General features: G+C 38.7%; 1 pseudogene; it reads right to left on the bottom strand.

Moving 5' to 3' along the window:
• Nucleotides 1–919: 919 nt before the first annotated feature.
• Nucleotides 920–21,307, bottom strand: LOC111174935 (uncharacterized; annotated as a pseudogene).
• Between the last annotated feature and the right edge of the window lie 1,436 nt (nt 21,308–22,743).

Genomic DNA, 22,743 nt, shown 5'->3' with positions numbered 1-22,743 from the left:
ATAGGGGAATGGTCACTGAATCCCTATCAATATCTTGGCATATAGAGCTTAATTGATTTAATGTCTTATGCAGTTCGCACTAGAAGTAGAGAAGAAAAGTTTACAAATGTTGATGAACAAAGTAGAATGATTTCAAGAAAAACATGAACAATTAGCCTCCTCTGTATTAGTCAGAGTTATCCAGAAAAACAGAGTAAATAGGAGAGAGGGGGGAGAGAGAGAGAGAGCGAGAGAGAGAGAGAGAGAGCAATTTATCATAAAGAATTCACTCATGTGATTATGGAGGCCTGTAAGTCCCAAGATCTGCAGTCTGCAAGCCTGAAGACCAGGAGAGTCGATAGTGTATTTATACTCCAAAGGCTGGTAGGCTCAAGATTCAGGAAGAGCTGAAGTTTCAGTTAGAGTCCAAAGGGAGGAAAAGAGCAGTGTCCCACTCCTGGGCATAAATACAGAGAAAACCATATATATAATAAGAAAACCATAATATAAAAGGATACGTGCACCCAGATATTCATTGCAGCACTATTTACAATAGCCAAGACATAGAAGCAATCTAAATGCCCATCGACAGATGAATGGATAAAGAAGATGTGGTACATATATACAATGGAATATTACTCAGCCATAAAAAAGAATGAAATAATGCCATTTGCAGCAACATGGATGGACCTAGAGATTGTCATACTAAGTGAAGTAAGTCAGACAGAGAAAGACAGATATCATATGATACCACTCAGATGTGGAATCTAATTTTTAAAAAGATGCAAATGAACTTATTTACAAAACAGAAACAGATTTACAGATATTGAAAACAAACTTATGGTTACCAAGGGGGAAACACGATGGGGGAGGGATAAATCAGGAGCTTGGGATGAAAACACACACTACTATATGTAAGATAGATAACCGACAAGGACCTACTGTATAGCACAGGGAACTCTACTCAGTATCCTGTGATAACCTATATGAGAAAAGAGTCTGAAAACAAACAAATATATGTATAACTGAATCACTTTGACGTACATCTGAAACTAACACAACACTGTGAATCAACTATACTCCAATAAAATTAGAATATTATAAAAAATAAATAAAGTAAAAAAAAAAAACTATGTCCCAGCTTGAGGGCAGAAGTGCAGGAAGAAATTCCTTTACTCTCTAGAGGGTCACTCTTTTTGTTCTATTTAGGCTTTCATAAGATCGCATGATATCCACCAATATTGGGAAGGACAACCACTTTACTTTGTCTACTAATTCAAATGTTAATCTCTTCCAAAACACCTTCACAGACACACCTAGAATAATGTCTGACCAAATGTCTGGGCACCCTGGGGGCCTACTCAAGTTGACACAAATTAACCATCATAAGTCCACGCCTTGTCAACATGGCACCCATACGCATTTCCTTAAAACCATACTTAATCTCCAATGAAAGACAATAACAAGGTCATAATTTTACCTAAAATTATACAGCTATTCTGCATACAATAAAAAATACACTAACTCCTTCCACAGAGGAGAAGGTAAAGTTCATGAGTGACGTTTACTTTTTTTGATATCCCATAACTAAAATACTATGATGTAGAATTGATAATACTTAAATACTATAATATAAATTCAACACATTTTACATTATATAATAAGAGAATAAGAGAGGTATGAAAACAAAGATCTTTTCTACACACAAACACACACACACACACACACACACACACACACACACACACACATCCCCCAACATAGTCATTACATAGTGAGGAGGTCCTTATTTCTGTAACTGATTTTGTGCTCAAAGCTGGTATTTATGACTAACTTCTTCTTTTTAAACCATATGGTATTCTGTATTCCCTCTGCTTTTAGCAAGCACCTCAGCTGGTGGAAGTTCTTTAACTGGTAGGCTGACCCACACCTTTATTTCTGAATTCCTGAAGAGTCACAGCCATCAGTAGTCCTGCCTGGATTGGACTGTAGTTTTCCATTGGCCATAGTCACAAAACATGGTAATATTAAGAGATGTCCTAAGAAATCTATATTCCAGACACATTCTTCATTATGTCCACTGTAGAGTAGTTGTCCAACATCCCCTTGGTAGTCAGGATCAATCATCCAAGACAGCACATTAACTCCCTTCTTTGCCTGTTGATTTGGAGGCATAAGGAGCCCAAAATGGCTGAGCAACAGTCTTAACTTTCAGTTTAATGGAAACATTGTTGTATCTCCTAGTGAAAGCATTCCTTGTTTTGGAACTAAAACCTCTAGGACAGCAGAGTATAAGGTCATGGTAACAGGAAGCAACAATTTTGCTAGGGTGTGTCACTAGAGGTAAAAGTAAGTGGTACCATTCTCATTTTCACTTCTTGATTCCTGGACCCATTAATCCTGGCTGTGGAAGAAAAAGCACCATATATTGAATGGTGATTCAGAGCATATGTAGCCTCTGGAGAATCTTACCTCAGCTTGGCAAAGTAGTGCCACCTAGCTGGTGCTGTAACTGAGTCTTCAAAAAGCTATTATACCATTCTGTCATGGAAAACAGAGAATTTCATGATTATGAGCACATTGACATAATTTTTGTGCTGTGAAGTGAATTCCTTAATCAGAAGCAATGCTGTGTAAAATATCAGGATGGTGGATAAAGCATTTTGAAAGACTACAGATGAGGGTTTTGAAGCATTGCTTGCAGGGAAAGGAAATTTGTATTCAGAGTAAATCTATTCCAGTAAGAGTAAAACATAGCCCATTCCTAGATAGAAGCTGTCAAAGTTAGTCAACCTGCCACCAGGTAGCTAGCTGACCACTCCCAGGGAACGGTGCCATATCAGGGATTCAGTGTTGGGCTCTGCTGCTGGCAGGTTGGACCTCAGTGGTGGCTGAATGCAGGTTGGCCTTAGTGAATGAAGTCCATGGCACTGAATGCATGCATAACCTCCATCCCTGCCACCATGGCTACTTTGTTCCTGAGTCCACTGGCTGAGGAAAAATGCTGACGGGTGGTATACACAGAATGTGTCATTCTATCCACTTGATTGTTAAAATGCTCTCTTTGATGATCATTCATATGGGACAGAAATATTTTCTTGTTTTCTTTCCATTCAGAGAGGTCTACCCACATGCTCCTTCCCTACATTTCCTTGTCACCAGTTTTCTAAACATGTTCCTTCCAAATCCCTGACCATCCAGCCAAACATTGGCCACAGGTCATGAATCAGTATATAATCTCATGACTGGCCATTTCCCCTTCCAAGCAAAGTGAACATCTGGGTAACCATCTCAAAGTACTGTCCATTGGGAAGATTCCCCTTCACCACTGTTCTTCATGAATGTCTCAGAAAAGAATTGCAGTGCTAAAGTTGTCTACTTTAAGGTGGTGCCTGCCTATCATGCAGAAACATCAATGAAACATCAAACCAGGCCCAATAGTTCTCTTTCACTGTCAACCAATCTTATGGAATTTTTCCTGAGGCCAAAGGTGTAGGCTGGGACAGAGAAAACAGTGTAGCAAGAGTGGGGACCATGAGTATTTGGGCCACTTCATGTAACTTACTTGTGCCTTCTGGGCTAGCTCAAATCTGATCAGGTACATTTACTTCCATTCAAAGATGAGGTGTTGGCGTTCATGCTTTATGGCTTGGTGGGTCAGATTACACCCGGTTCATGATAGGCAGCTATAATGGCAACTTGGCAGCCCATGGTTAACTGTTCAGTCTCTACTATTGCCCGGTAGCAGGCCAAGAGCTGTTTTTTGAAAGGATAGTAATTTACAGAGGATAGCAGGGCTTTGCTCCAAAATCCTGAGGACCTGCACTGTGATCCACCTATGGGGGACTGCAAAAGTCTCCAAACAGCATCCCTATCTGCCACTGACACTTCAAGCACCATTGGATCTGCTGGATCATATGAACCAAGCAGCAGGGCAGCTTCCTTGGCAGCCTGGGTCTGTTGAGGAGATTTATCTTGTTCTGGGCCTCACTCAAAACTAGCAACTTTTTGGATTACTCAGTGAATAGAACAGAGACACAAACCCAAATGAAGAATATGTTGCCTCCAATATCAAGAGAGGTCCTCTAGGTGGTGTGCTTCTTTTTTGGTTGTAGGAGGGACCAGATTCACCTTTGAAGGGATATTTTGTCATGCCTCACACCACTGAACTCCTAGAAATTTCACTGAGGTAGGGCCCCTGAATTTTTGTCATATTTTTTCCCCCACACTCTGACAGGTAAATCTCTTACCAGTAAGTCTGGAGTAGTTGTTCTTTCCTGCTCAGGAGGTCCAATCAGCATAATGTCATCAGTGTAATAAACCAGCGTAATACCTTGTGGAAGGGAAGTGATCAAGATCTCTGGGAACTAAATTATGACATAGAGCAGGAGAGTTGATAGACTCTTGAGGTAAGAGAGTGATACTGTATTGCTGGCCTTGCCAGCTCTAAACAAACTGCTTCTGATGATCCTACTGACAAGTATGGAGGAAAAAATTATTTGCCAGATCAATAGCTGCATTCCAGGAACCAGGGGATACATTAATTTCCTCAAGCAGTGAAACCACCTCTGGTACAGAAGCTGCAATTGGAGTCACAACCTGGTTAAGGTTATGATGATCCACTGTTATTTTCCGAAGTCCATCTGTCTTCTGCACAGGCCAAATAAGCAAGTTCAATGGGGATGTAGTAGAAATCACCACACTGCATCCTTTAAATCCTTGATGGTGGCACTGTTCGCTGCAATCCCTACAGGACTGCTTTTGGCTTATTATTCTCCTAGAGACAGTTAACAGCAGCTTCCACTTGGCCTTTCTGACCATAATAGCCCTCAGTTCACCGGTCAGGGGACAAAGCCAACTTATGAGTGTATCTAATCCAATTATGCATTTCAGAACTGGGGAAGTAACCACAGGATGGGTTGGGAGATACACTTGTCCCATTATGAGATAGACTTGAGCTAAAACTCAACTGGTCGCCAGACTTCCAATGGTCCCTACTCTGACTGATAGACAACAGTGATGCTTTGGGTCTCCTGGTATTAGTGTCAGTTCAGAGCCGTTGCCCCCCAACGTCTGATGATTTCCTTTCCCCCAACGCACAGTTACCCTGGCAAAAGATCATAGGTCCCTTTGAGTAAGGCTAGGAGAAAAATGAATGATACATTTTTAGCAGTGTACCAGGGGCCCTCCTCAAGGGGGCCCAACCTTCTCTTCATTCAAAGTTTTCTGGGTCTGCAAACTGGCTCAGAAATCTGGTCTCGTGGGTTATGTCCACATTCCCATTGTTTGATTCAGTTTAGACTTTTGTTCACTTGTTCTAGAATTTTTCTGCTTTTACAGATCAAGTAACATTTTAATAGATTTCCTATTTATTTCACTTCTAGGAACTCCAGGATCAACTAGCCAATGTCATAGGTCTCTGTGAGTCAAACAATTCTTATTACTGCTTTCACCCTAAGGTCTGTTTATGGGAACCACACTCGCCTTGCCTTTGGTGGTTGATGCTGACACTTTGTCCCTACCACTCCAGGATCAATTACTCCCCTTGCATTTAGGTTTCCCAATTCAATGACCACAGTGCCCACTGTAAGGTCTGTTCTACAACAAAGAGTGATCACAGAGCTTACAAAAGCATTCCTCACAGATGTGATGAAAGTTGTGTCTCTGGACCTTCCCAGTGTGGGTGAGTAGTTTTTAAATGACAAATCTACTCTAAAATTCCAATCCCACTAAGCCTTTGAATCACTTCTTCTACATTCAATCAAGGCAGGTTCTGAAACTGAGCAGAACCCTGTGGGGTTCCTGGGTACAAAAGCCTTTCTGTGTCCCCCATTTCTCAATTACAGGAAATAGGCTTCATTCAGCCTCCATGACCTTGCCCAAAACAGTTGCTAATTAGAGAAGGGAGGCAATACAGAGAAAAGGGAGGAACAGTCAAGAAACAATAGTGCAGCCTTGGGGCAAGGTCCTGGTTCTCCCTCAAGAGGTATACATAACAATATCTTTGAGCAGTTTTGCAGATACTGAAAAATTTCTGCATACTCACCAAGTGGGAGAAGTTAACTGTATGCTGCCCACAAGCACGTAGACCCCAGACAGGTTGGAACCAGAAGGTTGATGCTGACTCCCACTTACCTCACCACCAACCAATCAGAAGAATGTCCATGAGCTGTTCATACCACCTTTGGACCATTATTATAAAACTCCTCACTACATGCTCCAGGTTGGGACACACAGTTTTAAGGGCATTAGTCTGCTGTGGCCCACTTTGCCTGGCAAAGCAATAAAACTATTCTTTCCTACTTCACCCAAAACTCTGTCTCTGAGATTTAATTTGGTGTTGGGGTACAGAGGCCAGATTCATCTTCAGTCTGACATTTCTAACTCATTCACTGTGGGCCACCCGTCAATGATCTATGTTTCAGGCAAACAAACTGTTAGTCATTTCTAACTCTCCAAGTTGCAATATTAAATGTAGAATCTGCTTAGAGAGCCCATATCAATAAATTCAGCCTGGTCCAACTTTATATTTTTTCCAACATTATCCCACACCCTTCCATGCCCAGAGGACATGTGCCCCAAATTTCTGTCTGTGTAAATTAGAAAACTCAAGTAGCTATTTGGAGGTGTTAGTGCACCTCCTCATGGGTTACACTTTATTCCTCACTTTTAGGGGTCTGCTGGGACTTGAGTCTAATTATAGGCCTAGAAGCAAAGAAGACTGGGGGAGGGGACTGAGTCCCGAGGAGAATCTGCATTGTCTTGCGATAACAACTGCCTCTGGGGAGGTCATCACAGTTTCCTCAGGGAATGCAGAGTTGATCTTTTCAGACAAGGTGGAGAGGCATTTACACGGAGAATGTGGAGGCTGCTTCCACTGGGAGTGGGGAGGCCTCTTCCATGGGCAAAGAAGACTCACCAGAATTTAGGGGTTTGATATCCCCAACTTTACTGGGGTCTTCCCATAAGTCCCCTTTCCAGCTTATAGGATCCCATTCTTTAAAAAGTAATGCCCTCACATTTACAGTAGACACTCTGTGAGGTTGGGAATTTAATTTGCATTGAAATTCATCCATTGGCAGGAAGGAATTCTGGGTTAGGTTTTCAACATTCTCAGTCTTGTGCCTATGGAAGATAAGTCTCTTTCAAGGCACACACAGAAGTTTTTAGGTCTTCATGTGACCCTTGACCTTGGAATTAAAATCCCTGATCTCATTCATTTCTTTCCCTACTTTGTCCATTGACATTAGGAGCAACCCACCAGTCTCACTGACATTCATTAGTTTGAGAAAAAAATCCCAAAGTATCAAATACACAGTTATCAAGCTCCTTGCGTCTTACAAAAAGTTGATTAGGATTACCCAGTGGTGACATTTTGTATACCTCCATTGCTAGATCATTCTGTAGACTATCAATGATCTCTTTTACTATTGGAAATAAAGTCATTCATATCTTTAAATATAATAAGATTTGAGAGCCAGTTCCAGAACCCCCAGAACTAAATTAGAAAACTTATCCTTACAATTCTGTCCCTCTTCAATCATTCTTGGTACCAAAATCTGTATTAGTCAAGGTTCTGCAGAGAAACAGAAACACTATATATATATATATATATATATATATATATATCAGCAGCCCTCAAGCTGGAGGCCCAGGAGAGTCAATAGTGTAGTTCTAGTCTCAGTTTGAAGGCCTGAGGACCAGGAGATCCAACAGTATAGCTCCAGTCCAAAGGTCAGTAGGCCTGAGGCTCAGGAAAAGCCTGTGTTTCAGTTTGAGTCCAAAGGCATCAGTAAATCCATATTCCAGCTCTAAGGCAGTCAGGTAGGAGATGTTCCCTTTACTCTCTGGAGGGTCAGTCTTTTGGTTACTCAATCCTTCAACTGGTCCCACTTGTATTGGAGAGGGTCTGTTTTACTCACTCCACCAACTTGTACAAAATTAATAAACAGAAACTTCAGTTAAGTGGAGTTGGGAGACCAAACGGGGATGCTCTCTCACCCTGTGACAATAGCAGAGACCATTAAGAAGAAGAAAGACTCCTTGTCTTTCCTGGCAAAGAGTCAGCCAATGAAAAGCCATGGATGGGCTCTTTGTTTACTATATCTCTCCCAGCTTCCTTTTTCCCTCTATAAAAGTGTTCTCCTTCCTTTTCCATGTGGGAACTTGTACATGGCTTTCGATGGTTACAGACCCTGAACTGCAGTTCTCTACTGATCCCAAATAACTCCATCTTTTCTGGAGAAAAATTTGGCTGTCCATTGTTTTAGGTCAATGTTTTGGAAGACTGTACAGGGACCCCTCACAGCTCGAGGGCTGTTGAGCTGGTGCACAAAAGGTCCAGTACCCACAAATGAGACCTTTGTCACTCACTGCTTTTCTCACAGAGCCTACTGTTTGAAGGTACATCCTTCTCCTGGATTCAAGCTCATGCATTCCTTGCATCTGAACCTCTCCAAGCTTTACTGGGGATCCATTTAAGGGTTCTGCCTTTCTGGTTAGGCCGTGTTTTGTATACGAGTACTCATTTGGCTTTTCAGTCTGATTTTGAGATCATACTGTTTCCCTGAAACTGGCAAGCCTCTGGCCTTTTCCATTCAGAACAGGGGCTGCTTCTCCTGAAGCTGTCTAGCCTCTACCCATTCCTTTGTGAACAAGTGTTCTTTATCTGAAACGGTGCCAGGTTTTCAGCTTTTGGCCTACTCCTTTGGAAAACTGTCTTCTGGGCACTGGCTAAAGAAAAGGTCTCTGGCCTGGCTCCTCCAAGACCAAACTGTCTCCTTAAGACAGGCTGGGGTTAGCTTGCACACTATTTGAATTGAGCCATTTGTGCTGTAAGCTGTTTATGCTGCTTGAAAATTGTTCTTTGCTCTAGAGGAAAAACCTCTAGGAAATGGGATCCCAGTTATCTAAGTATTTTGAGGGTGCTTCTCTCACAAAGGCTCTGTCCAGTTTTATGTTTAAAAGCAGAGGTCCTTCCTCATGCTCATTTCTTTTGTGTTTTTGTTTTGTTTTGTTTTGTTTTCTTTTGTTGTTTTTTTTTGTGGTATGCGGGCCTCTCGCTGTTGTGGCCTCTCCCGTTGTGGAGCACAGGCTCCGGATGCGCAGGCCCAGCGGCCATGGCTCACGGGCCCAGCCACTCCGCGGCTTCCCGGACCGGGGCATGAACCCGTGTCCCCTGCATTGGCAGGTGGACTCTTAACCACTGCGCCACCAGGGAAGCCCCCTCATGCTCATTTCTAACTAAAATAAACATGCATGACTAAAGGCAATTTAGAATATCAGTGGCCACTATGGGAGACTTGTGATATCCCCAAACTTAATTTCCTTGAAACTGAATTGGACTATAATAGCTCAAAATTTTCCAGAAGTGAGTGGACTGCTTATTCCTGTTGGTATTTTGAGGTTTCTCAACTTTTCAGGAGCCTAAAATTGCCTTTCTGCATAATAAGATTTTAAGATTAACTGAGACAAAAAATATTTAAGAAAAACAAAATGTTTCCTGAAACCTCAGGCTCTTCTTCCTTGGTTTCTTTCTCTCAGGCTCCACGTCTGGCTCCATCTCCTTCCTTCCCTTCTACACCACCCCCATACCCTCAAATTCACCATACTAATGCTCCCAGCAAACTTCCCCTTTTCTCTGAAACTCTCCCTACTCCCTTTTCCTCTAAAATTATCAGAACCTGTCCCCTTAAAATTAAGTCTTCTGAGGATTCAGAGGCTAAACGCTTCATTTCTTAGACTTCCTGGGTTAAAGCTGAGCTGTGAGCCATAGTAAAGATTTTCCTAACATAACTGAAGAAATTCCTCACGTTTGCTGAGGAATTTAATATAGTCATTCAAATTTATCAACATGGTTTCTCTGACCTATATCAGCTAGTTCTTTTGCTTCTCCATGAAAGGGTGAAAGCCAGGACTAGCATTGAATGAAAACTACTAATTGGGAAAATCCTGAAAGGTCTCTAGAATTACAACCCGGAAAACAGCCCGCTAACTTATATGGGCAATCAGCAATCATTAGGTAACTTCAGAAAGCAATTACTATTGATTGGAACAAAATTCAGACTTGCACAAGAAAATCTTCTGAACCTACTATTAACTATTACTATCAACTGTAGATCGTTTTTTAAAAAAATCTGGTCTTCCATCAAATGTTGATTCCACCCAACTAGCTTTTAACTGTATGTTTATTAATGGACTGAACTGAGACTTTTCCTTTCTAGTAAAAAAGGACCAGGAAGGAATGAGAAACTCTGTCCACTTCAGATTTAGTTAATCTGACAAATCAGCTCTCTCATACTCTACACGAGTCACTTCCAAGAGAGGCTGCCAAAATTCTTAATCTTCAACTCCAGCAAATGAAGGCTCCTAAGTGAAACCAAATCCTCCTAGTTTTTGCTGTTATTGCAAACAGCCAGAAGATTGGGAAAGAGATTGGTACAAATAAGCACTTTAGGTGCCTTCAGCCCTCAAATCAGCCTTTCCAGCATCCTCCTAATTCTCAATGACTGGGCTCCAAGGAACTACAGGGGCTCTTCCTTCCTCTTTTTTTTTTTTTTTTTTTTTGTGGTACGCGGGCCTCTCACTGTTGTGGCCTCTCCTGTTGCGGAGCACAGGCTCCGGACGCACAGGCTCAGTGGTCATGGCTCACGGGCCCAGCCACTCTGCGGCATGTGGGATCTTCCCGGACAGGGGCACGAACCCGTGTCCCCTGCATCGGCAGTCAGACTCTCAACCACTGCTCCACCAGAGAAGCCCCTTCCTTCCTCTTAATTGGCTTGGAGAAACATCTCTCCAGACTGGAGATAAATCTCTTCCAGTCCTAATGGACAACAGAGCCACTCTCTTGGTGCTCAACCCCACTACTCTAAAACTGTCCCTACCTCCCAGTACTAAAATAGTTCAGATAGTGGGAATCTCTAATAAACCTCAAGAGGATCCTGTCTCTGAACTTATTTCCTTTTGTTTAGGCCCTTTGGAAGATACACACCCTTTTCTCCTCTGCCCTTGTCCACTTATTAGGTGGAGACTTCTAAGAGAAGTATTATGCTGGAATAAAATAATTCTAGAAATCAATGTAACCAACCAGGTGAATTAAATGACACTTTGACATCTTTTATTTGTTCTGACTCCGACAGTAGGTACTAGAGCTGATTCTGGAAACACTGATTATTTGTTCCTGTTGAATCAGCTGCCACTTTCCTTATGGGCAAAATCTCCAACTGTTGTTGGCAAATTTCACAATGCACCTCCCATCAAGATTCAAACAGACCCCTCAAAACTTCTTCCCATTATTAATCATATGCTATAAGTAAAGAAGACCTTCAAGGTATAAAGGACATAATGGAAGATTACAAGGCTCAAGGCCTCCTTATCCCTTGTACTAGTCACATTAACACTCCCATTTTACAGGTGGGAAAACCTAAGTACTGAGGGTGAAAGTTTGTCCAGGACCTCTGAGCAATAAACAACATTGTTATCCCTTGACACACTGTTATTCCTAATTCTCATACATTACTAATATCTATTCCCAACAAAGTAAATCTTTACTCTAATTGATTTATGCTGTGCATTCTTTAGTATTCCAGTTGATGGAGCCAGCCAATACCTTTTTCCCTTCTCTTAGCAAGAAAAGCAATCCACCTAGACAGTAATGCTTCAGAGTTACACTGGGAGTCCTTCTTATTTCTCCCAAATCCTAAAGGATGATCTGGATGATACACACCCTTGAGTTTCTTAAGTTCCCTAGAGTTTCTACTGTTGCAATATGTGGATGATTTGCTTCTTTACTCTTCTTCTCAAGCCTCCTCCCAGGAAGAGAACATCCACTTGCTAAAGTTTTTAGCCTTAAAAGGACATAAGGTCTCCAAAGAAAATTTGCAATTTGCCCATCTGGTTTTGGGCATCTGATATCAGAACAAGGGGTACACTTAGATCCAGATGGACTTCATGGCATCCTAAGTTTCCCAAACCCAAAACTAAGCACCAACTGTGAGGCTTTCTTGGGCTAGTTGGTTATTGCCAAAATTGTACTCCAAATTTCTCTCTTATGTCTGAACCTCTATATGTTTTACTCAACAATAACAAATCCGACCCAATTTTATGAGAAGAACCAGATGACATGGTCTCAAGGCCTTAAAAAAAAGTTAAATGGAATAGAATATGAAAAAGAATGTGGTACCTTGAAAGTAAATTGTTCCTAGAATTGAAGCAGATGACTTCTGATGAAACAGCTTTCCAAAGATATCTGGACCAGGCCTGTTGGAAGTTTGTCACTAAACATTTGATGATGACCTAATGCTTCAGATGATCTCCAGTGTCTATAATCTTGATAACATATGGACTTTATATAAAAAGGGCCTGAGAGTTCTCCCTCCTACCCCTCCTTGTTACTTGAATGTAACCTTAATAAATTTCCAATATGTGCACTTTCCTTCTGACATGGGACATTATACCCAGGAAAGGTCTTCCCTGGCATTGAGGGACAAAAAGCTGCAAAAACCAGTAAACCTGACTCTTTTTCGGTCCTCTCACTGTTGTGGCCTCTCCCATTGCGGAGCACAGGCTTCGGACGCGCAGGCTCAGCAGCCATGGCTCACGGGCCCAGCCGCTCCACGGCATGTGGGATCTTCCCGGACCGGGGCAGGAACCCTCGTCCCTTGCATCGGCAGGCGGACTCTCAACCACTGTACCACCAGGGAAGCCCATAGAAAACCTGACTATTGACCAGCAGTGTTTTCAGAGAAAGATCTTGATGAAAAGGGGAAAATGTAAACAATAAACAGAAACCTCAGTAAGAGTTTGGAGACCAGAAGGGGAGCGCTCTCACCCTGTGACAATAGCAGATCCCAACAGGAAGAAGAGATTTCTTTTCTTTCCTGACAAGAACTCAGCCAATGAAAAGCCATAGACTCTTTGTTTATTGTAGCCCTTCCACCTTCCTTTTCACCTCTATAAAACTGTTTTCCTTCCCTTTCTGTTTGGGCATCTATACATGCCTCACCATTGTTGTAGGCCCTGAAGTGCAATCCTCTGCTGATCCCAAATCAACGAATCTTTGCTGGAGAAATATCTGGCAGTCTATCTGTTTCAGGTCAATAAAATGAAATGTTAATCTCATTTAGAAACACCATCTCAGACACACCCAGAATACTGCTTGACTGAATGTCTGGGCATACCTTAGCCCAGTCAAGTGGGCACATAAAGTTGACATATTACACTCTCCCAATTTTTTTCTCCATAATTTAAATATTTTACTCCCCCAAATTATAGCTGCTTTGGGGATGAGAGTTAAGAAGGGGCATGAAAAAAATACATTTAATCAGATATTTGAATTTTAAATAATTTACAGAAGTCCAAAGGACTATTTCCAATATTTTTCCCCTAAAGATCCACCAATAATTCTCTGTTACTTTTATGGAGACTTCATTATAATTAACTCAATTATCTTCCCCAAATGAACAAAAACTGTCTTAGTAGCATCACCTACATTGCTCACATATATATTTTAATGAGATATTAGTGGAATATCTTGTAACTGATGCTGGTTTATCAGCTAAGTTGCTATTTTGATGTTTAAAATAACATCTACTGTTTAAAAATATTGTATAAAATAATTAAGATTAAAATGCACAATTCGACAAATATCTCTTGTCAATATGTCTGGGAGGGAATGCACTTTATTGGTGAATAGATGGGTGGTGATAACTAGACCATGGATGATGAATATTTCTAGGTAAACAGCATACAGTATAGGAAACATTATCAAACTACTCTCAATCACAAACAAATGGTCGATAATAATTTGCTAGTCTGGTTTACAACAAACCAACATAGAGTGATTTCTGGTGCAGTTATAAATACTAGATTGTTTAACACATTTAAAAAATCTATTCAGTAATACTACTGCCTAGAGGAGGTATTCAAGAATTGTCAAAATAATAATGTCTGTCTTATTTATGACAAGCATCTATATAATTCACAATTTAAAAATAAGTATTTTTAACAAGATTTGAGAGTGATTCAGGCTGTCCCTTCCTTATTCTAGATATCAGCTTTATTGTGGTGTGATTAACTTCCATTAAACTGCATGAATTAAAAATGTATAATTTGACAAGTTTTGATCTATGTATATACCTGTGAAGCCATCACCACTGTCAAAGTAATCAACATATCCATTATCTCAAAAAGTTTCCTTAAGTCCCTTCCTAATCATTTCTTATTGCCCACCTGCCCACCATTTTCAGGAAGCCGCTCATCTAATTTTGTTCGCTAGACATTAGTTGGCATTTTGTAAAATTTTACATAAGTGGAGTTATTTGTAGTGTATATTCTTTTCTCCGACTTCTTTCACTCAGTATAATTATTTTGAGAGTAAACGTGTTGTGTATTATCAATAGGTCATTTCATTTGATTGTTGAATATTATTCCACTGTATGTATATACCACAATGTGTTTATCCATTGATCTGTTGATGGACATTAGAGTTGATTATTACAAATAAAGCTGTTAACAACAATTGTTTATAAGTTATTTTATGGACATGTGCTTTTATTTCACTTGAGTAAATACCTAGCAATAGAAGGGATGACTCATAAGTGGAGATATATATTAAACTTTTTAAGAAACTGCCACACTGTTTCCAAAGTGGCTTTATCATTTTACATTCTCAACAGCAGTGTATGAGAGTTCTAGTTCCTCTACATTCTCACAAAAACACTTGGTGTGATTGGCCTTTTTATTTTAAACCATTCTGATAGATGTATAACAGTATTTCATAGCAATTTTACTTTACATTTTTTTAATGGCCAGTGATGTTCAGCATCTTTTCATAGGCTTATTTATCATCTATATATATTCTCTGGTAAAACGTCTGTTCAAACCCTTTGCCTCTTTTTTTTTTTTAATTGAAAAATCCAACATCTATTCTTGTTAAAAACTTTTAGCCAACGAGGAATAGAAGGTAACTTCCTCTACCTGATAAAGCATCTATAGCTAATATCAAGATCTATAGCTAATACCAAACTTAATGGTGAAAGTATAAATGCTTTTTCACCAATATCAAAAACAAGACAAAGATGTCCACTCTCACTACTTCTCCTTAACATTGTATTTGAGACTCTGGCCAGAGAAATCAGGCAAAAAAAAAAAAAATATATATATATATATATATAAAGAAAGAAGAAAAATTGTCTCTATTCATAGATGACATGATTATCTATGTAGAAATTCTAATAGAATCTATTTTTTAAAGTTACTAGAACTAATAAATGAGTTTATTAATTAAAGTTCTATACACTAGCAATAAAATTTTAGAAATTAAAACATATAATTCCTGAAGTATAAAAGTATAAAATATTTAGGAATGAAACTGATTTTTAAAATGTGAAATACCTGTTCCCTGAGAACTGCATAATATTGCTGAGAGAAATCAAAGAAGACTTAAATAAATAGAGAGATATACCATATTCATGGGTCTGGAGACTCAATAATTTTAAGATGTAAATTCATTCTAATTTTCTCTATAGATTCAAGAAAGTTCCAATTAAAATCTCAGCAAGTTTGGTAGAAATTAGAAAATTGATTCTAAAATTTATATGGAAATGCAAAGTACCTACAAGAGCCAAACAACATTAAAAAAGAATAACAAAGTTGGGGAATTAATATTACCTGATTTCAAGACTTATTATAAAGCTACAATAATATTTGTTGTTAAAATAGTTCAAATAACCAAAAACCAAATCTAGAAATATATCTATATACATGGGTATATATATGTGTGTGTGTGTATATACGTATATATATATACAACTGATTTTCAAAAAGAGGTATAAAAGTAATTCAGAGGAGTTAGGATAGTCATTTCAACAATGATGATAGAGCAATTAGATATCCATAGGTGAAAAAAATAATAAACTTTGTTCTATACCTAAAAATGTATATAAAAATGAACTGAAAATGAAATATAAACATAAATGTCAAAACCTAAACAGTAAAAATAATCTAAAAGGAAGTTTTAAGATACAAAGAGAAGGTTTTTCATATGAAATGGAATAACAAGAGATGCTTGTCTCCTCAACAATAATAAGTAAGGCAGGAATTATGAAGAATAATGATTGTTTTTCTTAGCTGAGGCCTGAAAATATCCACAGTTATTGAGGGAAGATGTAGAGGAGGGATGAGGAGTCAAGCTGATGAGACAAACAAGCTAAGTCCTAGACAATGATGGAAATTATGCTACTTTGTCTTAAAAGGGATGAATTTTTATTCCTTCTGTTTTTATTATCACATGAGTATTTAATGCCTTTAAGAACTATAAAGTTGGTGAGTGGGTCTAGTCTTGACATTCATCAGAATAAAATTAATCTATCAATTCATTGATCTGAACTTTCATTTTTAATAAAAGTATTTATTTCAAGAGATAGAGAACAGTAGTAGTAATGATGAAATATTTTTATAGAAGATATCAAAATTTCAGATGGTATGATGTTCTGGCCATCAAGTTGATTATTTAAAAAATTCTAATATTTGATATTCATTTTTTACTTTAAGTTTTTTAAATTGCCCAAAGGATATAGACCTGGAGTATGTGACAAAGTGAAATGTTATAAATAATGAATAAGTCCTGTATGAATGAATGAATATTTCAGATCCTCCCTGACTGACAGTATTAGCAGGACGAATACAGATGAAGCAGAACATTAACAGATTCAGACGTGCTACAGAAGGTATAGATAGGGAAGCTGGGGGACATTACGGTCCTAAATACCAAAACTGGGAAAAATAAACCTTTCTACGTGCCTTTGGGAGTTAAAATATGAACTAAACATTGTTTTGCATCTTTACACTCATTTTCAGGAAAAATTTCACTTACATTATGATTTTTTAGGGATAGCCTCTATGAATACTCAGAAAATATAAAAAAAATTAAAATAAGACATTGAAACAGACTTAAAATACCAGGGGCAGAAGTTTTAGGGCTTTCTACCTCTGAAAGGAGCCCAGATTCTTTTATTTTTCTATGCTGTCATCATCAGTGCTGATATACACCATCAAGTCCACTCATGCTTCCAGATGGTTACCAGGATATTGGGTCTGCACCTTAATACAACAAGATGGGGAAAACAGCAGAAAGGGTTCATTTTCAACTGAGTAAGCTTTCTTTAAGGAGCCTTTTGAAAGTCAAATACAGCACTTTTGTTTACATTACATTGATCAGATTCTATGTTACATGGCCACACCAAGCTGCAAGTGTGGCTGGGTGATGCCATCTTTGCTTGGCTTTACTGATAAATTTAGTGTGCCTTTGCATGGGGAGAGGAGAATGGATATTGGGTAGGCAACTAGAAAGCTCTGCAGAAATCTCTATGATTATTTTACCACACTAAATTTTCATATCTCTCTAAATGAACTGAAATGCCAAATTACCAGTTAAGAACACTCATCCTTGAATTTATAAATGTATACACATGACCAAGTATCCAATCACAATGCTGAAGACAATCTGTGTTTGTTTTTCCACATATGTGCTTGGAGAGTACTTTTTAAATACCTGCCTTAGTGTCATAATCACATAGTATTGTATGTGTTTATATAATTGTAACCACTTCAACATGAATCACTGCAGGCCACAAACTATATTTTATGCGTCTGTATCAGACAGCTGTTGCTATAATACAAACAAAGCTACAAAATTTCAGTGGCATATAAAAATAACTTTTATGCTTGTTTGTTTTTTTCCCTTAAACCTCTGTGAATTGGTTAGGGTAGCCTTTCTGATCTCAGCTAGGCTGGCTCATTTACCTGTTGGCTGATCTAGCCAGAGCTCAGCAAGGTGGTTCTTCAAATGAACAAAGGTGGCAGTGGACAAAAGAGAACAAGCTGAACTCTGTAAGCCCCTGGTTATGTCATATCTACTAACATCCCACTTGCCAACCAAATCACGAGTCCAAAGTCAAAAGACATGGAAGCATATTCCTTTGTGAGTGGAATTGTTAAATTACCTGGAAAAGGGCAAGGCTATAAGGCAGGGTGAAGATCTGGGACCAGTAATTCAACCTATCACAGTTCAACAAATCTCCAGGACAAAATTTAGGGCCTGACCCATAGCAAAACTCATTGAGTAGATATAAAGTGTATTAATCAGGGTTCTACAGAGAAAGAGACCAATAGGGTGAATATGTGTATATAATGAAAGATTTATTATTAAATAATAATAATTTATTATTGGGTCACACAATGATAAAGGCTGAGAAGTCCAACCATCTGCCATCTGCAAACTAGAGACCCAGGAAAGCTGGTGTGAGTCTGAATATAATATAATTCACTCTGAGTCTGAAGACCCGAAGCCCTGGGAAGATGATGGTGTAAATCCTAGGCAAAGGGCAGGAGATGAGATGAGATGTCCCAACTGACCAGTGAGGCAGGAAAAAAGAGGCAAATTCCTCTTTCCTTTGACTTTTGTTCTATTCAGACCCTCAACAGATTGGATGATGCCCACCCACATTGGGAGGGCAATCTACTTTACTGAGTCCATGGATTCAAATGCTAATCATATTAGGAAACATCCTCATAGGCACACCCAGGAATAATATTTAATCTGGCACCCCATGGTCAGTCAAGTTGACATACAAAATTAACATCAGAGAAAGGAATACATTTTAAAACACCACTTTGTTCAGGTTTCTTAACTCCACTGCTTTCAAAGTATCTCCTAAGCACAGTTTCACCTTATTCCTTAAAAATAATCGGTGAACTTTAATATATACCAGTTTTCCACTTCTTTAATATTAAGAAATTATTCATATTTTCCCATCTGAATCCCACCCACTATAGGCCACACAATTGGATCACCATTTTGTCAAAGTCTTCCCTTGTGCTAGAATTAACTATAAATACAAATGAAAACTAAGCAATGTGGCATAAATCAAGATTCATTAGAGTCCCAACATTATAGGATTATTGTGAGGAATAAATAAATTTATATACGTAAAGCATTAAAAATAAATGCCTGGGGCTTCCCTGGTGGCACAGTGGTTGAGAGTCCACCTACCGATGCAGGGGACACGGGTTCGTGCCCCGGTCCGGGAAGATCTTTCTTGAATGTCAATCTTGCAAGCTTGAAAAGACATGTATATAAGTAGCCTATTATCTTTTATGTAATAAAGAGATACAGAAAATTATATGTGAGTTCAGAGAATATATGAGATCATTAAAAAATATATATATGGTTCCAGGCACTTTCCATGATCTTATTCATTTTATTAAAATCTCACAATAACAGGACCTAAGATTTGAACCCAGTTTTTTCAGACTCCAGTTGTCATGTTTAGTTTTTCCCCTACCTCACGGATCCCAGTTCATTTGGATAATTGAGAATGAATAATTCAGTCACTGCTGTTTGAACTAGGTAGGCATCAAAGAAAAGTGAAAATGTAGATAAGTTGAAAATATAGAACATCATAAACACTACAGATTTGTAAGTGGAATAAGACAAGAAGTGTTCCACAAATACTATGCAATAAAGTTGATAAATTTAAAATGTATAGGGCTTCCCTGGTGGTGCAGTGGTTAGAGTCCGCCTGCCGATGCAGGGGACACGGGTTTGTGCCCCGGTCCGGGAGGATCCCACATGCCGCGGAGCGGCTGCGCCCGTGAACCATGGCCGCTGAGCCTGCGCGTCTGGAGCCTGTGCTCTGCAACGGGAGAGGCCACAGCAGTGAGAGGCCCGCGTACAGGAAAAAAAAAAAATATATATATAAAATAATCCCAATATTAAAGAAAATAATTATTTGGGGAAAATGTTTCTTTCAGCTTTCTTAACATATAAATGCTGAGAATTTTTAAGAGGAAATATGAAAGATAACATCTCTTATATCCCAGATTATAGTTTAGAAGTTAATTAACTGTACTTGGCAATTAAAACATAGTTTTCCTTAGAATTTTGAGTTGTTCATTAACTTGTGTGTTGATACCAATTTCAAAAGCTATAATATTATCTTGTTTGGGAGGATTAATATCAGCTAGTGTATTCCCTGGTAAAGAGATAACCTGCATTCAGATTTATAAAAATGAAAATACAACTACATATTGCAATCACTAGAGATGAAGAAAAAAATTAGTTTACTCTTTGTAACCGCATTTGAAAGATTCACAAAATATATGTATTAGAATAAGTATACTGTGCATGTCGCTAAAATCACCTAAAATACAAAAGCATGAGTATAAAAATGACTAAAATAGTGCTTTATGATGATAGTTTACAGCCATATTTATAAATATACAAGCATCCTCAAATGAGAGTAAAAATATCAAAAGATTCTTGTTTAGTTCAATATTTATCTGTCACTAAGTTACCATAAACTTCAGCTGGACTACTTTTTGGTGTTAGGGATTAAAAGAGGTCCAGGAGATTATAGGTCCAAAACTGAAGGCACAGGTAAACCTGCAAAAGTGGAGAGAGAGAGAGAGTCTGAGAGAAGAGAGAGAAAGAGGAAAATCACTTTGATTATCCTGGATATAGGTGGAAAGGGATAGCAGGCTGTGATAATCATGAAAATTTAATCCTTTAGTCTAATTTTTACATGTTAAATACAAATTCTATTTCTATCCCTTCTTGTTAAGATTTTCTAATAAATACTGCATTTGAACAATTAAAATTTAGTTGTCTTTATTTATCCAGCTCAATATCCAATGGAGATTATGATCACATTGCTAATAAAGAGAAAACATCTTCAATAAACTTAAATTGTATTAGGGACTTCAGGTAATTGTCACTGCAAAATAAGGTTCTTTGGGCTACTCAGGGATCAATTTTGATTCTCTTTCTGGATATACAACCTAGTTCTTTGTACATAAGAACTTCAAATTAAAAAAATATATATGAATATTATATTGTTATTCAATGATCATAGACCACTGCATTGAACAGCTGAGACTGATTTTAGCCAGTCTGTGAGATAAGAGAGAAGGAGGGTAAGGAGGAAGTCGAGTGAAATGCATTGAAAACTGTTTTATCTCTGGCACCAAGTCATTGACCCAGAATCAAATTCAGAAGAAAGATTTCTTACTAACCATCACCTCTAGGAGTGAACAAAAACTATGTTCACTAAATTCCTAACATGAGATTCCTTGTCTCACAAGGAAACATGTAACCAGTTACAGCATATCTGGGCTCACTATCTGAGTCTGGTGAGCACCGATGCTGAGCCACAGAGCTACGGAGCTCTCTCCATCCTTACTTACCTCTAGCCCCTCCCTTAGTGATGCTTCTCACCGCCTTCACATCCATGGAATTCTGGTCACTGGATGTACTACCCTGGTTTACCATTCTCCTCAATATACTTTATTGCCATCTAATTATAAATTCTGTACCCATCATTTACAATACTATCAGATACTTCATCTCCCAGGAGCAGAAACATAAACATACACACCAGGTGTACTCTTAACATTTTAGCTATCAATCTGTAGCTGCCAGTGCCAACCTCTATTCCCTTAACCCCTTAGCTTTGCAGGACAGCTACTATATATGTCCATTTCTTCCTACTTTATGAAAATGTGTCTCTACTTGAGAGCTTTCTCTGGCTGCAGGGCATGACCAGCTTATGCCCAGGACAGAGAGGAAGTGCCAAGAAGCTAATGCTCCAAAGTAGGAATGTAGTGAATTATATGCTAGCTTCTATCAGAGAACATAGTAAGATTTCCATTTAACATATAGCAGTGACTGACTGCCCCCTGATCATTGTGTTCTTTTCATGTTGACAAACTGAAGTTTTAGATTAAAAGTTTAGATAAGTGTTACTATCATGCCTGTAATTTTTGACATTGATTATTATAGGTGATGAGCAGTGGTCTTACATAATGGAAAAACAAAAGAGTATGTCTGTGATACAAGATATTTGATTGAGTATCTCATGACGTCTCTATGCCCAGGGACAAGAGTGAATAGGAAATTATAGCAACCAGGGCCTGACAAGGGCATGGTAAGCTAAAACTCAGTCCTTTCTATTGCATCCTATGTCCAAGATCTGTGTCACCCCACTAGTCAAGCAACTTAGATGAACAGAAGTGCTAGGTGAATATGAAGAAACTAAAAGAAGTGGTAGACAAAAGATAATGAATATTAGTTATGTTCTTAGAATTGACTGTGTCAGTTTAAACTCTAGTTTTGATAACTCCTTTGTGGCAGATCTTATTTTCCTAGGAATCATAATCATCCATTACCTTGAAGAATCAGTGAAGGCCTAAGTGGATTTAATGTCTAAATGGTGCAAGACATAGACTGCACGATGAACCTAAGATGTGCTTGGTGCTTCACTCAAATTCCCTTAGTTCACCCTAGAAGATAATCGTGACTGAGGTGGAGTCACACTATACTCAATGCTTTCCTACATGAGGTACTTATATCTCTCCGTTTGACAGTTTTCTTTGGTTACATGAGCAAGATCAACCTGCCTGTAGGACAGTTTGGAAGTGCCAAGGGACTAGTGATTACAGTAGCAAACTTCAAACAATGAGGAGGAATGCTGGTGAATGTTGTAACCAACCTTACTCATATATCAGGGTACTATTCTGAAATATTTTCAATGCAGTTACTCATTGGCATTGAACTCTGGTTCCTGCAGTAGTTATTAATGTGTATATAATGGTCATTAATGTATCTTTTATTCTTTATTCCCCCTTACCCATCTTACTTTCCTAGTATCTCACCATGCTTCTGGTTTACCTTCCAAATAAACGCTTAGCACAAAAGCACTTCTCTTA

This window comes from Delphinapterus leucas, chromosome 4, assembly GCF_059928025.1.
Source record: "Delphinapterus leucas isolate spDelLeu-1000000601 "Yukka" chromosome 4, BTC_Dleu_Yukka2, whole genome shotgun sequence".
NCBI lineage: Eukaryota > Metazoa > Chordata > Mammalia > Artiodactyla > Monodontidae > Delphinapterus > Delphinapterus leucas.
The sequence above is the reverse complement of the archived record's forward strand: the minus strand, read 5'-3'. Positions and strand labels throughout refer to the sequence as shown.